Raw genomic sequence first — 16,421 nt, 5'->3', positions numbered from 1 at the left:
TCCATTTATGGACAATGACCTTTATAATGTGTTAATGTAATAAACATTGTTAAAATTGCTAGAACTTGAAGTTTTTTGCCTTACACTCATCTGAACTGGAAAGCAAGAACAGACTTGATAAAAGGAACATCAATTTATACAGAACAGGAAGAAGGTCCTGATTGGTCAGGCCATCATTGCCATATGGATGCTGCAGGAACTGTTAATTGACAATCTTCACTTTCAGATTAGGTAGGTATATTAATTGGTCATGGTGTTGCCATGGAAATGCAGCTGAGATTGTCAGTCTCCATGACGTATTTTTAAATCTTTCATGGAAAAGAAACACCCTGAGCACTTGCCTTAATTTCTAAAGGGGAAAGGGAATCATAGAGACTGCAAATTTATGCTGCATTCCCATGGTGACACCCTGATCAATCAGCATTTACCTAGTGGCCTCAGAATTAAGATTGATTATTGCTGCATCTCCAGGCAATGATGGCCTGACTAACCAGCACCCTCTTCTCATGCTGTGTACGTTAATGTCCCTTTTTTCCCAAGTCTATTTCCTGCATCCTGATTCTGACAAATGCAAGAGGGAAAGGTTTGGCTTTTTGTCTCCTTTTAGGGATGTTTAAGTTCAATGATTACAATGATGAAAAATACATTGATACCAAAGTACTCTGTATCAGATTTTTACATAGGTGGAAAACTGGTGCATTATCTCAAACTACAGTCTGCTTATTCTTCAGTGACATTTGCTGGTGCTAAGCTGAATGTGCAGTTAGGCAATCATTACAGTACAAATGCAAATGATGAATGAATGTGCCTAAATCTACCACAATAGCTTGTTGAGTTTTACATGAGCAGAATTTTATTTTTGTATGTTTTCCTTTATATTGTGACTCAATGTTAGCCAATAGCTACAAAACTTGTCAAAGGCTTTGAAATGTTAATTCATAAATTAGAAGGGGCTCACTGAGGGTACTTGCAGTGCAGTGGTGGTTACCTTTCCTATGAGGCAGAAGACCCAGTTTCAAGTCCGACCTGCTTCAGAGATGTATCATAACATTTCTAAGCAGATTGATGATGAAAATGTCTAGATGGGGTCTGCTGTGTATGATGTCAACATTTCACACCATCACAAATCACAGTATTTTTTATGACACCAAAACGGACCAGACATCAACATTGTGCTGAGCGGGGTCTTTTCCTGGCATAAACTGTTATGTGAGTGAGGGGGATTCTTGTTGCTATGGGAGCAAGAAGTAATATCAGTGTATATCACAGCATATCAGTAATACAAATGAAAAATCCCAGGAGTGCTCAGTAGATCTGGCAGAATCATTGGAGAGAGAAAGATACAAAGCAACTGTTTCAGATCTATAACCTCTCATCAGAACTCCAGATATCTGTGTTAGCTTTGACTAATGACTCAGGAACCAAGGCTGACCTTGTGACAAGTTTCTCTCTCTCATGCATAGAGGCACTAATAAAAACATGTAGTGCATAACCAAAAATGTGGCTGTAATTACCATGGGATTAGCTTGTCGTAAAGTAGGCCCTCTGACATTTCACTGGAATTTAATCTTTATTATTTTCATGGGATGTGAAGTTGGAGGTAATGTGTTATCCTTGTGAAAAGTATATTCTCTTCAGTCTTATATTTTGTGATGAATAAAGCGTAGGTTTGGAATCATGCCTCTGATCACTAAAGTGCTTTCTGCTCTGCCACACAGATAGGAGAAAGCACCTAGAAGACTGTATAAGGTTTTTGTGTAGTGACACCAGTCAGAATGGGGATGGTTGTATAATTCCCCAACCAATCATTCCTGGAGACTACTTTCAGAAGTCAGTGGGATAGGTTTTACTGTCCAAGTTCATGTGATGTTACTATCCTGCAGTCAAAGCGTTGTTGTAGAAATAAATCTGCTCTTACTGGGGATCGTTGCTATATGTTCATTCACGAGTTCTGTTTGCTGTAATTCACAAAGATTCCTATTAAGTAAACTCTGCTGTTTATTATAAATGGCCTGTTTGTTGCAGTGCACTGTTTCACTTTTTCTATAAATGTTGTTGAGTATACTTTTAACTTTATTTGCTTTGAGTCTTGTTGTAAGCCCTGTTGTTTTGTGTTATCACTCCAGTGACAATTTGAGACTTCCACAAAATGATTTCAATGTCCCTCAATCAACTTGGCAGGAAAAGATGAGCATTGGATTGTAACAGTGCTGAAGCTGAGATAATAAAGGGCACAAAACCTTTGATTCCAAGATGGCAGCAGAGTAGCAGGTCTACATGTGGGCTCTCACCTGGGTCTCATCCTCTCCTGTCTGCTTTCTTTATTTTCTTTGTACTTTTGCACTTCTTTTTTTGTTTCAATTTTTCTTCGGTGAGTGAGCTGGCAGCATTGGCGCAGGAGTGAGAACAGGCCACGGGAAAAATGGCGGCAGCCTCCGGCTAAAGAATGGTAACGCATATGATGGCAGTGAGGCGATGGAGTTGGTGTGGCAGCACAAGTGTAGTTTCTCTGATGAACTGACTCGGGACTCATGGTGGAGGTGATGGAACGAAGATAGACTCTCTTTCAGATACATCATTTTACTCTGTTACAGTTTTACTCACTGTATTTTACTTTATTGTTCACTGTATAATGCAAGTGACATTAAATCATTCAAATTCAACAAATTCAAATTCAATCTGGAAAGTTACCAGAGTGTCAGTAAGGTAGTATGACAGATTTGGAACTTACCTGTAAGCTGACATTTCTCTTTCACTGTTGCTGCTGCTGAGGATGTTCTCAAGGATTAGCAACACTGCATGTATTATTCCAATTGCAATCCAGTCGCTTATTTACTTTGTCTCTCATTACTAAGCTCTATAAGGTAGTTTATAGAATAAGTTGCTGCTGTTAACTCAAATCACATTGCTTTCAACTGTCAGATCCCTCAAGTGAAACCAGATAATGATTGAAGAACCTTGCAATGACTGACATTCCAAGGGTTTCTTTTTACCAACTAGGAGATAGCAAGAACTGCAGATGTTGGAGTCAGAATCAATGCAGTGTGGGGCTGGAGTTGCACCATCCCTCACTTCTTCCTCTGCTACATTGATGACTGTATCACTGAAGCCTTGTGCTCCCATGAGGAGCTTGAATAGTTCATCAACTATACTAACACCTAACACCCCAACCTCAAATTCACCTGGACCATCTCCGACACCTCCCTCCCCTTCCTGGATATTTCCGTCTCTATCTCTGGTAATCGTCTCAGCACCAACATCTATTTCAAACACACCGACTCCCACAGCTATCTTGACTACAATTCCTCTCACCCACCCTCCTACAAGAATGTGATCCCAAACTCCAAATTCCTTTGCCTCCACCGCATCTGCTCCCAAGATGGAGCGTTTCGCTACTGGACAACCCCACAAACCTCTGCATCCAGTGTATCATCCTTCTCCATTTCTATCACCTGCAATCCGATTCCACCACCAAATAGATATTTCCCTCCCCACCCCTATCTGCCTTCCGTGGGGACTGCTCACTCTGCGATTCCCTCATCTGCTCCACACTCCCCACCCACCCCACCACAGCCGGCACCTTTCCCTGCAGCTGCAGGAGGTGCTACACCTGCCCTACACCTTCCCTCTCACCTCTGTCGAAGGCCCCAAACAATCTTTCCAAATTTAACAGGTATTCAACTGTACGTCCTCCAACCTGGTCTACTATATCCGTTGGCCTCGTCGTGGCCTCCTCTATATTGGTGAGACCAAGTGCAGACTTGGTGACTGATTCGTGGAGCATCTGTGCACTGTATGCTATAATCAGCAACACCTCCTGGTTGCCAACCATTTTAACACCGCCTCCCATTCCCTTGGTGATATGTCCATCGTGGGCCTTCTCCAGTGTCACAAAGACACCACACGCAAATTGGAGGAACAACACTTCATATTCCGCAATGGGAGATTACAGCCTGATGGCCTCATCAGGTGATTCACCAGTTTCAAAATCTCTCCATTCCAGCCTCATCCCACGTCCAACCTTCCTTCTCATCCCTGCCTCACTAACCTGACACAATCTGTCCATCTTCTTCCCACGTATCTGCTCCACCCTTCCCACTGACCAATCTCCACAACCCCCTGCCTGCATCCACCTATCACCATCCCACTTACTTTGCCCCAGCCCCACTTGACCCCCCATTTATTTCCAAACTCCCTTCCCCCTCCCCAGTCCTGATGAAAGGTGTAAATCCAAAAATTCGACTTCCCTTCTCCTCTGATGCTGCCTGATCTTTTTACCAACTACCTGACTATCATCAGATACTGCATTAAAATTCTGCTTGCATTGCTTTTGCGATGATGGTTAAATAAACCACTTTAAATGGTTAATTTGTCCTTTTTCTTTGAAGAAGTTGTAAGGTAGAGGTACTGGACTGACTACTTGGAGTCGACTTAAATAAATAACTTCTGAGGCCTTCAGGCTTTTGTTAAGTTGGAACAATGGAAGCAACCTGAATGGTGTGGCCTGCTCGCTCAAATCCAGATCCCTGGGTTTTGTTTTCTTCTCAGTAACATCAGAAGTTGTTTGGGGTCTGAAAAGATTTGGAAGCTTCATTGGATGTCTCTTGGCTGCTACACTCTCTGAACATTTTCTTCATGTTTCTACCTCCTGGATTGGAGAATTGCATGTGTTTGATTCAGTTTATGTAAAATCAGTTTATGTAAATCAAATTTTTAAAGGGCAGTAGGGACATATAATGAACCTTGATGGAGTTTTGATCATTATAGTGTGTCACTACAAAGAAACAAGAAAAGGCACAGTGTGCCTGGTCAGGTAAACACTCCCCTGATTACATCTTTGCTTAATAATTGCTGTAATGCAGAGGAATGTATTTTATTTGGTATGTTTATTGAATCCAAATTAAAGCTTTAGGTAGCATCTGTGCATCTGTGCCTGAATTTGCTTTATGCCAAGGGGGTGTTTATGAGATTTTACTGTGTTGAAACAGTTAATTATTAATAAGTGCTGTATCTATTATGTGGTTATGTTTTCCTTAGTAAAGTTATTTTAAATTCCTTTCTTTTGTTTGTATTTTAACTACAGTGTTTAAATAAATTGTGTTTTGCTTAATGTCGCGTAGTTTGATCAGTCGCATCACACCTGGAACACAGCACTTCACATCTACCTTTAAAACAAGAAAAAGTTAGGGTCTATCTAGGTCTACAACAAAAGAACAGCCCTCCAAGCCTGTGCTGATCATCATTCCCTAACTAAACTATAAAACAAACTTTCTGCCCTCATTCAGTCCATATCCCTCTATTCCTTCCCCATTCATGTAAAAATCCAGATGTCTCTTAAATGTCGCCAATGTGCCTGCTTCTACCACCTTTTCTGGCAGTGCATTCTAGGCTCCTACCACTCTCTGTGGACAACGTCCCTCGCACATCTCCCTTAAACTTACCCCCTCTCACCTTGAATCTGTGCCCCCTTGTAATTGAAACTTCAATCCTGAGGAAAAGCCTCTATCTACCCCATCTGTGCCTCTCATAATTTTGTGGACCTCAATCAGGTCTCTTATCAGCCACCATATTTCCAGTGAAAACAATCCTAGTTTTTTTAACCTTTCCTCATAGCCAATGCCCTTGAGATTGGGCAACATCCTGGTGAACCTTCTCTGCACTCTCTCCAAAGATTCCATATCCTTCTGGTAGTGTGGCGACCAAAATTGCACACAATTCTCCAAATGCGGCCTAACAAGGGTTTGATAAAGCTGCAACATGGTTTGCTAACTCTTGTACTCCACGCCCTGGCCGATGAATACAAGCATGCCATATGCCTTCTTAATCACCTTGGCCACCTGTGTTGCCACTTTTAGGGAACTGTGGACGTGCACGCCCAGATCCATCTGTATGTTAGCGTTCCTAAGGTTTCTGCCATTAACAGTATAATTCACATGTAAATTTGATCCTCCAAAATACATCACCTCGCATTTGTCTGGATTAAACTCAATCTGCTATTTCTGTGCCCAAATTGCCAACCTCTCTATATCCTGTTGTATCCTTTCACAATCGTCGGCACTGTCAGTTACTCCACCAAACTTCGGGTCATCTGCAGACTTATTAATCAGACCACCCACATTTTCCTCTATATACTACAAACAACAGACAACCTAAGACTGATCCCTGTGGAATACCACTAGATACTCCATTCTGAAAAAAACACCTTCCCACCACTACCCTCTGTCTTCTATAACCGATCCAGTTTTGTATCCATCTAGCCAGCCCATGCAATTGTAGTTTTTGTAGCAAACTGCCATATGGGACTGTAACAAGTGCCTTACTAAAGCCCATATAAACTACATCCACAGCCCTTCCCTCATCAATTACCTTTGTAACTGCTTCAAAAAATTCAATCAGGTTGGTGAAACATGACCTTCCCCATACAAAACCATACTGCCTATCCCTAACTAGTCCATTTCCTTCCAAATGTGCATATATCTTTTCCCTTAGTATCTTCCCCAAGAGCTTCCCCAGCACAGACATCAGGCTCACTGGCCTATAATTTCCTGGATTATCCCTACTTCCTTTCTTAACCAGGGAACAACATTGGCTGATCCCCAGTCCTCTGGGAACTCACCTGTGGTCAAAGAGGATATAAAGATATCTGATAATGCCACAGCTATTTCTTCCCTTGCCTCTTACAGTAACCTGGGATAGCCCTGGGGACATGTCTACCTTAATGCAATTTAGGAAACCCAAAACTTCATCCTTCTATTGATATTCTCTAGAGTATTCATAAGCTCATCCCTGACCTCAACATCGGTTATGTCATTCTCCTTGGTGAATACCGATTCGAAGTATTCATTAAGGATCTCTCTTACTTCCTGTGGCTCCATATATAACTTCCCTCCTTTGTCCTTGAGTGGGCCTACTCTTTCCCTTGCTATACTCTTTCTTCTAATATATGCATAAAAGCCTTGGAATTCTCCTTGACTCTGTTTGCTAAAGACATTTCATGGCCCCTTTTAGCCTTTCTAATTCTGCATTTATGTTCCTTCATAATTTTGCTATACTGTTCAAGGGCTTTGTTAGTTGTAGCTGCCTAGACCTATCATATGCTTCCTTTTTGTTTTTGACTAAACTTACAATTTCCCTTGTCATCCATGGTTCCTGAATCCTGCCATTCCTATCCTTCAGTTTTGCAGGGACATGCATGCCCTGCACTTTAATTGACTGGTCTTTAAAAGCCTCCCACATGCCAGACATAGATTTTCCCTCAAATAACTGCTCCCAATCCACATTCCCCAGTTCCTGTCTAATTTGGATGTAATTGGTCCTTGCCCAATTAAGCACCCTCACTCGAGGGCCACTCTTGTCTTTGCCCATGACTACTCAAAATCTTGTGGAGTTATGGTCACTAAGCCGAAAAATGCTCTCCTACTGAACATCGACCTCCTGTCCTAGCTCACTTCCTAATACCAGGGGACAGAGAGAGTGATAAACACTAGCTTTAAGGAGGTGGTCACACCACAGGTCCAGGCAGACAGATGGGTGACCACCAGGAGAAACAGGCAGGTAGTGCAGAAGTCTCCTGTGGATACTCCCCTCTCAAACAGCTATACCGTTTTGGATACTGCCTCCTCTCTGGTTGGATTACAAACATACTGTCTCAAAAAGCCCTCCTGGACACATCAAACAAATTGCTCTCCATCCAAGCCCCTGGCTCTAAGGGAGTCCCAGTCATTAAGAGGAAAGTTAAAGTCACCCACCACAACTACACTGCTTTTTTCACACCTTTCTAGTATCTGACTACATATCTGCTCCTCTGTCTCCCATGGGCTGTTGAGAAGTCCGTAGAAAACTCCCAACATTGTGATTTTATCCTTCCTATTTCTGAGCTCCACTCAGAATGCCTCACTGCAAGATCCGTCTGATGTGTCCTCCCTTAATACAGCTGTGACATGATCCTTAATCAGCAATGCAACTCCCCCACCCCTTTTTTTCCCTTTTCTGTCCCATCTAAAACAGCGATATCCTGGAATGTTAAGCTGTCAGTTCTGTCCATCCTTTAACCATGTCTCCGTAATTGCAATAACATCATATTTCCATGCAATAATCCATGCTCTTAGTTCATCTGTCTTACCTGTTATACTTCTTGCTTTGAAGTAAACGCACTCCAAACTTCCAGTCCCTTTAAGCTCCATGACTACCCTCTGCCTGCTCTTACTCTGCACTAAGCATATCCCAGTCTATCTTTTGTCCCCAGTCCCTGCACATACTGGCATGTTGTTCCAATCTACTTCCACACGAGTTTAAAATCTCTTGAAGAGCTCTAGTAAACCTCCCGCCCAGGATACTGGTGCCCCTCCAGTTCAGGTGCAACCTGTCCTTCTTGTACAAGTCCCGCCTTCCCCAGAAGACATCCCAATGATCCATAGATCTAAAGCCTTCCCTCCTATACCAGTCCTGTAGCCACATGTTCAACTGTACTCAGTCTTAGTTCCTAGCTTCACTAGCCTGTAGCATGGATAGTAATCCTGAGAGTACTACCCTGGTCATCCTGCTTTTTAGCTCCCTGAATTTTCCTGACAGGATCTCTTCCTTCTTCCTACCTATGTCATTTTTGCCAATGTGGACAATGACTTCTGTCTGTTTTCTCTCCTGTTTCAAGATGTCCTGTACCTGCTCAGAGACATCCAGGACCCTGGCACCAGGGAGGCAACACACCATCCTACAGTCTTGTTCACAGCTACAGAAATGCCTATCTATGCTCCTGACTACAAGTCACCAACTACTATTGTTCGCCTGGACTTTGCCCCACCCTTGTCTACAGCAGAACCAGTTGTGGTACCACAGGCCTGGCTGCTGCTTGTACTATCTCCTAAGAGGCTATACCCCCAGCAGTCTCCAAAATGGTATACCTGTTTGAGAGGAAAGTATGCACAGGAGACTCCTGCACTACCTGCCTGTTTGTCCTGGTGGTCACCCATCTGTCTGCCTGGACCTGTGGACCCCTTGCTGATTAAGGATCATGTCACAGCTGTATTGAGGGAGTACACATCAAACGGATCTTGCAGTGAGGCATTATGAGTGGAGCTCAGAAATAGGAAAGATGAAATCACAATGTTAGGAGTTTTCTACAGACTTCTCAACAGCCCATGGGAGACAGAGGAACAGATATGTAGTCAGATACTAGAAAGGTGTGAAAAAAGCAGTGTAGTTGTGGTGGGTGACTTTAACTTTCCTCTTAATGACTGGGACTCCCTTAGAGCCAGGGGCTTGGATGGAGAGCAATTTGTTTGATGTGTCCAGGAGGGCTTTTTGAGACAGTATGTTTGTAATCCAACCAGAGAGGAGGCAGTATCCAAAACGGTATAGCTGTTTGAGAGGGGAGTATCCACAGGAGACTTCTGCACTGTTTCTCCTGGTGGTCACCCATCTGTCTGCCTGGACCTGTGGTGTGACCACCTCCTTAAAGCTAGTGTTTATCACTCTCTCTGTCCCCTGCATGCAATGTAGTGTGTCCAACTGCATCTCCAACTGAACCACAGAATCTGTGAGGAGCTGCAGCAGGTCAAACTTCCTGCAGACGTAATTGTCAGGTAACTAGACTGCTCACTGATTTCCTACATCTGACAAGAGGAGCATACCACTGTCCTAACTGCCATCTCCAGACTTATACACTTAAAAGAAAGATAAGAATGTTACCTTGCTTGTCCTCCTCGCAGTGCCTTTTTTTTTTGGTTAGATGAGGTGGTGGGGGGTGCAGTGGGGGATACACTACACTAACGTAGAGTTTCAGGTTTAACCACTCCTTGACAACAGTTTCTCTGCAATATTTAGACCAGTTGTGGTGACTGCAATGCCGTCTCCAGAATTCCTCTCAGTGATGTCTCTGCCGCCCTCTGAAAAATGATTTGAGAGGGTCTGGTCTGGTCCATAACACTCTATATTTATCAGAATGAGTCAAAGTTTTCCCATGATATCAAACATCTTCATGTGGGTTAATATTGAAAATTATTTATTAGTTCCATTGCTCCCTTGAGCTTTAATTTGGATTCAATATACATACCAAATAAAATACATTTCTTGGCATTACAGCAATTGTTAAGCAAAGATGCAATCGGGGAATGTTTTCCTGACCCGGCAGTGTGCTTTTTCTTAGTTCTTTATAATGACACACTGTAATGATCAAAACTTCATCAAAACCCATTATATGTCCGACTCCTCTTTAAAGACTTGGCTTACATAAACTGATTTTTATTAAGGTGATGCATTCTTTTAATCTTTAAGGTAGGTTGTCACTGGTGAATTTTGCACTTAGAGCTGGGGTTCTAATGCGATTTGAGATTAAAATTGTACATTTTGTTAAGTATTATTGTGCTGCAACTCAACTCTGAGTATCGTGTTGCATCTCCTTCCTGCAGCTGCGCCTTCTTTTAATTATTCATGTTTTTTTCAAATTAATGCAAATGCTGGGACAATTTATTTGCTGCATCATCTTGAAACTGGACTTTAATGTGGTGTTGCCTGTCTGTACTCAATGATTTAGCTGAAAAGTTCCCTGGGCAAACAGTTATTCATTTCAACTTCCATCATCAGATGTCTTAATAAACTGCCTTGTTACATTGTTTTAAAGTCTGCAGATTAACTTGGAAAACTAGCAAGCAGTGTGAGGTTACCTTGAGAATTTAGTGAAAGACATTCTTTGTTCTGCCCAAAAACTGAAACTTTCCCAGTGCAAAGGAATTGTCTTCCACCGAGTGTTGCAGCCTCAGCCTACATGCCTCACAAAAACGTACAATGTAAATAAGGAGCATTGAAAATGTTTTGAAGCATGTCAGGTTGTAGAGTGGTTTATAGATACATTTGTTTTTACATCTTTTTGTACTTTCTGTAATTTCTAATTGTGTACTTGAAATAGAATGCTTTTTGTAGATATTAACTCTATTTCAGTCATATTAAGTCGAATGTGCTATATGAGGGCAAATTGAAAATTATTGAAAATTCTTAACAATTGAAGTTGAAACGCTTTTGTAACTTTCTTTCTACAAATTTTGTGACCAGAGCATATATTTGGAGCTAAATAAGTATGGTGCTTGACAGATTTCAGGAGGACAAGAGCATTGAAATTGACAGACAAATTTAAGGCAGAATACTGTAAAATGATTTGTTTCAGTCGAAAGAGTGAAGGGGTGCATTTAAAGTTACCAGAGTCAATTTTATAGGGGTACAAGAACAGTTAAACCTGGAAGACGCAGTTTGTGCGCAAATATTTGAAGCCGGCATACCAAGTTTACGGATGACACAAATATAGGTGAGAATACATTTAGTAAGGATGATGCAAAGAGACTTAAGAGGGATTATAGACAGGTGAAGAGAGTGGACGAAAATTTGGCAGATAGAATATAATATGACAAAATGTTAGGTTATGCACTTTGGCTGGAAGAATAGCAGAGCTGAATACTATTTAGATGATTTAGGAAAAGAATTTTGGGTGGCACGGTGGCTCAGTGGTTAGCACTGCTGCGTCACAGCACTAGGGACCTGGGTTCAATTCCACCGTCAGGCGACTGCCTGTGTGGAGTTTGCATATTCTCCCCGTGTCTGCGTGGGTTTCCTTCGGGTACTCTGGTTTCTTCCCACAGTCCAAAGATGTGCAGGTTAGGTGGATTGGCCCTGCTAAATTGCCCATAGTGTTCAGGGATGTGTAGCTTAGGTGGGTTATAAGGTCTGGGTGGGATGCTCCAAGGGTCGATGTGGACTTGTTGGGCCGAACGGCCTGTTTCCACACTGTAGAGATTCTGTTATATGTAATGCAGAAAGTAACAGAATAGAGTGATTGAATGAATCACAAAGCTCAATGGGTAATAAAGAAGGCAAATGAAATGTTGGCCTCCATTTCAAAGGGAATATTGTATAAAAATAGGGAGGTTTTGCGAAAATTATACTAGACACTATCAGATCAGCCATGATCTCATTGAATGGCACAGCAGACTTGATAGGCTAAATGGCCTACTTCTGCTCCTACGTTTTATGGTCTTATAGATAGAAACAACCATCATTGAAGGAGTAGCTCCCTATAAATTCTATTTACCAGGATGACTTCTTTCTGAGTGGTTGCCCCACGATTGAATTTTCCCAGGCGTTTTGAAGATTCTAGGGACATTCATTTTCTGCCTTGTGTGTTGTGAGTGCTGCCTGACAGATATTGACCAAGAAACTACCATCACCATCTCTGGATATATCCTGTCTCAATAGAAGGACAAACCTAGACAAGGTGGCAGCATAGTTGTATATAGTTAGGGGGAAATTGCCCTGGGAATCCGCACCATTGACTTCAAACCCATACAGCCTCATAATGTCAAATCAAGCATGGGCAAGGAAACATCCTGCAGATTACCATGTACTGTCCTCCCTCAATAAGAGTGATTACCGTATAGTCCTCATGGAGACGAAGTTTCATTTTCACATTGAGAATGCCATCTAACGTTGTGTGGCACTATCACTTTGTTGAGTGGGATAAACTTTGAATAGATCTAGCAGTTCAAGGCTAGGCATCCATGAGGTGATGAGGGCCAGCTTGCTAATCAGCATGCTAATCATACTCCAACAGAATCTATAACCTCATGGCCTGGCATCTCCCCCACTCAACCATTAACATCAAGCAAGGACATCAACCCTGGGTCAATGAAGAGTGCAGAAGGATGTGATGGTAGGAAGCAGAGGGTGATGGTTGACGGTTGTTTCTTGGACTGGAGGCCTGTGACTAGTGGTGTGCCACAGGGGTAGGTACTGGGACCTTTGTTATTTGTTGTTTACATAAATGATCTGGATGTGAACGTACAAGGCATGATTAGTAAGTTTGTGGATGATACAAATTTAGGAGGTATCATTGATAGTGAGGAAAGTTATCAAAAATTACAGAGGGATCTTGATCAGATGAGGAAGTGGGCTGAGGACTGGCAAATGCAATTCAATACAGATAAGTGTGACTTTGGAAAGTCAAACCAAGGTAGGACTTATACAGTAAATGGTAAAGTCCTGAGTAGTGTTGTGGAGCAGAGGGACCTAGGAGTACAAGTACATAGTTCATTGAAAGCTGCATCACAGGTGGACAGGGTGGTGAAGAAGGTATTTAGCATGCTGCCCTTCATTGATCGAGGCATTGAGTATAGGAGTTGAGACATTATGTTACAGTTGTATAAGTCATTGGTGAAGCCGCACCTGGAGTATTGTGTACAGTTTTGGTCACCCTATTATAGGAAAGACATAGTTAAACTGGAAAGGGTGCAAAGAAGATTTATGAGAATGTTGCCAGTTCTAGTAGGCCTGACAGACGTTGTCCAAGAAACTACCCTCACCATCTCTGGATAGATACTGTCCCAGTTGAAGGACAGACCTAGACAAGGTGGTAGCTTGGAGGACAGTTTGGTCAGGATGGGACTTTATTCCTCGGAACATAGTAGAATGAGGGGTTACCTTATTTAGGTGAATAAAAACATAAGGGGCATAGATAGTCTTTTTCCCAGGGATGGGAAATTGAAAACTAGAGGGCATAGGTTTAAGGTGAGAGGGGAAAGATTTAAGAAGGACCTGAGGAACAACTTCTTCACACAGAGTGGTCCGTATGTGAAATGGGCTGCCAGAGAAAAGTGGTTGACGCAGGTACAATAGCAACATTTAAAAAAAAATTTGGATAGGTACATGGATGGGAAGGGTTAATAGGTATTTGGACCAAATGCGGGCAATTGGAACTAGCTGAGTGGGCACCATGGTCAGTTTGGACCAAAGGTCCTAGTTCCATGCTCTATTACTCTATGACATGTCAGGAACAGCACCAGTCAAACCTTAAAATGAGGTGTCAGTCTTTGTGTCAGTCTACAAAGCAGGATTACTTGTGTGATAGACAATTGTGGAGCCCAGCACATCACAAAATAATCTATCTCCATCACATGTTAAACTTTTTGGCTTCAATATACCAGATCCTTTTTTATTATTAATTCATGGGATGAGGGTGTTGTTGGCTTGACCAGCATTTATTGACCATCCCTAATTGCACAGAGGGCACTTAAGAGTGAGCCACATTGCTGTGGCTCTGGAGTCATATGTAGGCCAAACCAGGCAAGCTTGACATTTTCCTTCTCTAAAGGACATTTGTGAACCAGATGGGTTTTGCTTGAGAATTGATAATGGGTTCATGGCCATCATTAGACTCTTATATCCAGATTTTTGATATTAACAAATTCAAATTCCACTATCTGCCATGGTAGGATTCAAACCCAGGTCCTCAGAACATTACCCGGGAACTCTGGATTAACAGTCCAGTGATACACCACTCGGCCATGGTCTCCCACTTTCCAGGCCTTACCCATGTGAAACAGAGTATGCAAGTAATTGCGCATGTGTGCTGGGATAAAGCCTTGGCTCAAATACTGATCTATTATTTCCTTTATTTCCCAACAAAATTTTTCAGTGAAAGTAGCAGGGAGCTGTGAAATATAGGATCTGCTTCAGTGAGGTGAGGGTTTGGTTTACTGTCAGGATAGAATTAATATCAGGAAATATTTTGTTGCTGCATTATCAGTTAAAAAAATAATTTACTTGGTGAGTATCCCATCAATTTTTGTGGAACCCCTGTGCACAATTGGTTGCTGTGTTTCCTATATTCTAAGAGTGATCGCATTTTGTTGGCTATTAAAATGCTTTAGATCCTGAGTTGGGGACTAGCACACTTCCACATTATATATTCGTTCATGGGATGTAGCTGACCAGTATATATTGTCTGACCCTAGTTGCAATTGAGAAGGTGGTGGTGAGCTGCCTTCTTGAACCTCTTCAGTCCAGATGCTGTAGGTTGACCCACAATGCTTTTAGTGAAGGAGTTCCAGGATTTTGACCCAGTGTCCCTGAAGGAACACTGATATATTTCCAAGTAGGAAATATTAAGGGTAGGCAATGGCCTAGTGGTATTATTACTAGACTATTAATTCAGAAACCCAGCTGATGTTCTGGGGACCCAGGTTCGAATCCCACCACGGCAGATGGTGGAATTGGAATTCAAAAAAAAAAGTCTGGAATTAAGAATCTACCGATCACCATGAAATCATTGCCGATTGTCGTAAAAACCCATCTGCTTCACTAATGTCCTTTAGGGGAGGAAATCTGCCACCCTCACCTGTTCTGGCCTACATTTGTCTCCAGACCTACAGCAATGTGGTTGACTCTGAAATGGCCTCGCAAACCACTCAGATGTACCAATCGCTACAAAGACTCAAAGAAATAGAACTGGACAGATCACCTGGCATCGACCTAGGCACCGGAAAAGACAATGGCAGAAACAGTCCTGTTGACCATGCAAAGTCCACCTCACTAACATCTGGGGATTAGTGCCAAAATTGGGAGAGCTGTCTCACAGACTAGTCAAGTAATAGCCTGACATAGTCATACTCACAGAATCATACCTTACAGACAATGTCCCAGACACCACCATCACCATCCCTGGATATGTCCTGTCTCATCGGCAGGACAGACCCAGAAAAGGGGGTGAAACAGTGGTATACAGTCAGGAGGGAGTTGCTCTAGGGGCCCTCAACATTGACTCCGGACTTCAAGTTAAACATGGGCAAGGAAACCTCCTGCTGATTAACACATACCATTCTCCCTCAGCTGATGAATCAGTATTCCTCAATGTTGAACAACACTTGGAGAAAGCACTGAGGATGGCAAGGGCACAAAATGAACTCTGGGTGGGGGACTTCAATGTGGCTCGGCAGCAGTACTACGGATCGAGCTGGTCGGGTTGGGGGAGAGTGTGGGAGTATGTGTGTGTGGGAGACAGAGAGAGAGGGAGAGAGAGAGAGTGTCTGTGTTTGTGTGTACTTGTGTAGGAGAGTGTGTGTGTGAGGGGGGGAGAGTGTGTGTGGGGTGGGGTGGGGTAGGAGAAGGTGTGTGGGCGAGTGTGTGTGTGTGGGAGATTGTGCAGGAAAGTGTGTGTGCGTGTCTGCATGTGAGTGTGGGACAGTGTGTATGTGTGTGCAGGAGAGTGTGTGTGCGTGCATGTGTGTGCGGGAGAGTTTGTGTGTGTGTTTGTGTGTGTGTAAGAGTGTGTTTGTGTGTGTGTGTATGTGAGTGTGTATGTCTGTGTGTGAGGAGTGGTAGGAGAGAAAGAATCTGTGTATGTATGCGTGTGTGTGGGTGTGTGTGTGGGTGAGTGTGTGTGTGTATGTGTGTGGGAGAGCATGTGTGTGTGTGTACGTGTGTGTGGGAGAAGTGTGTGTTGGGAAGAGGCCGTGTGTGTGCGTGAGAAGGGGTGGGGGAGAAAGAGTATGTGTGTGTGTGTGTGTTGGGAGTGTGTGTTTATGTGTGTTTATGTTGGGTGTGTGTGTGGGAGAGTGTGTGTGTGTGTTTGTGTGGGAGAGTGTGTGTGTGGGAGAGTGTGC

This window comes from Rhincodon typus, chromosome 5 (assembly GCF_021869965.1).
Source record: "Rhincodon typus isolate 14 chromosome 5, sRhiTyp1.1, whole genome shotgun sequence".
Lineage (NCBI taxonomy): Eukaryota > Metazoa > Chordata > Chondrichthyes > Orectolobiformes > Rhincodontidae > Rhincodon > Rhincodon typus.
This window is presented reverse-complemented; position numbering follows the sequence as displayed.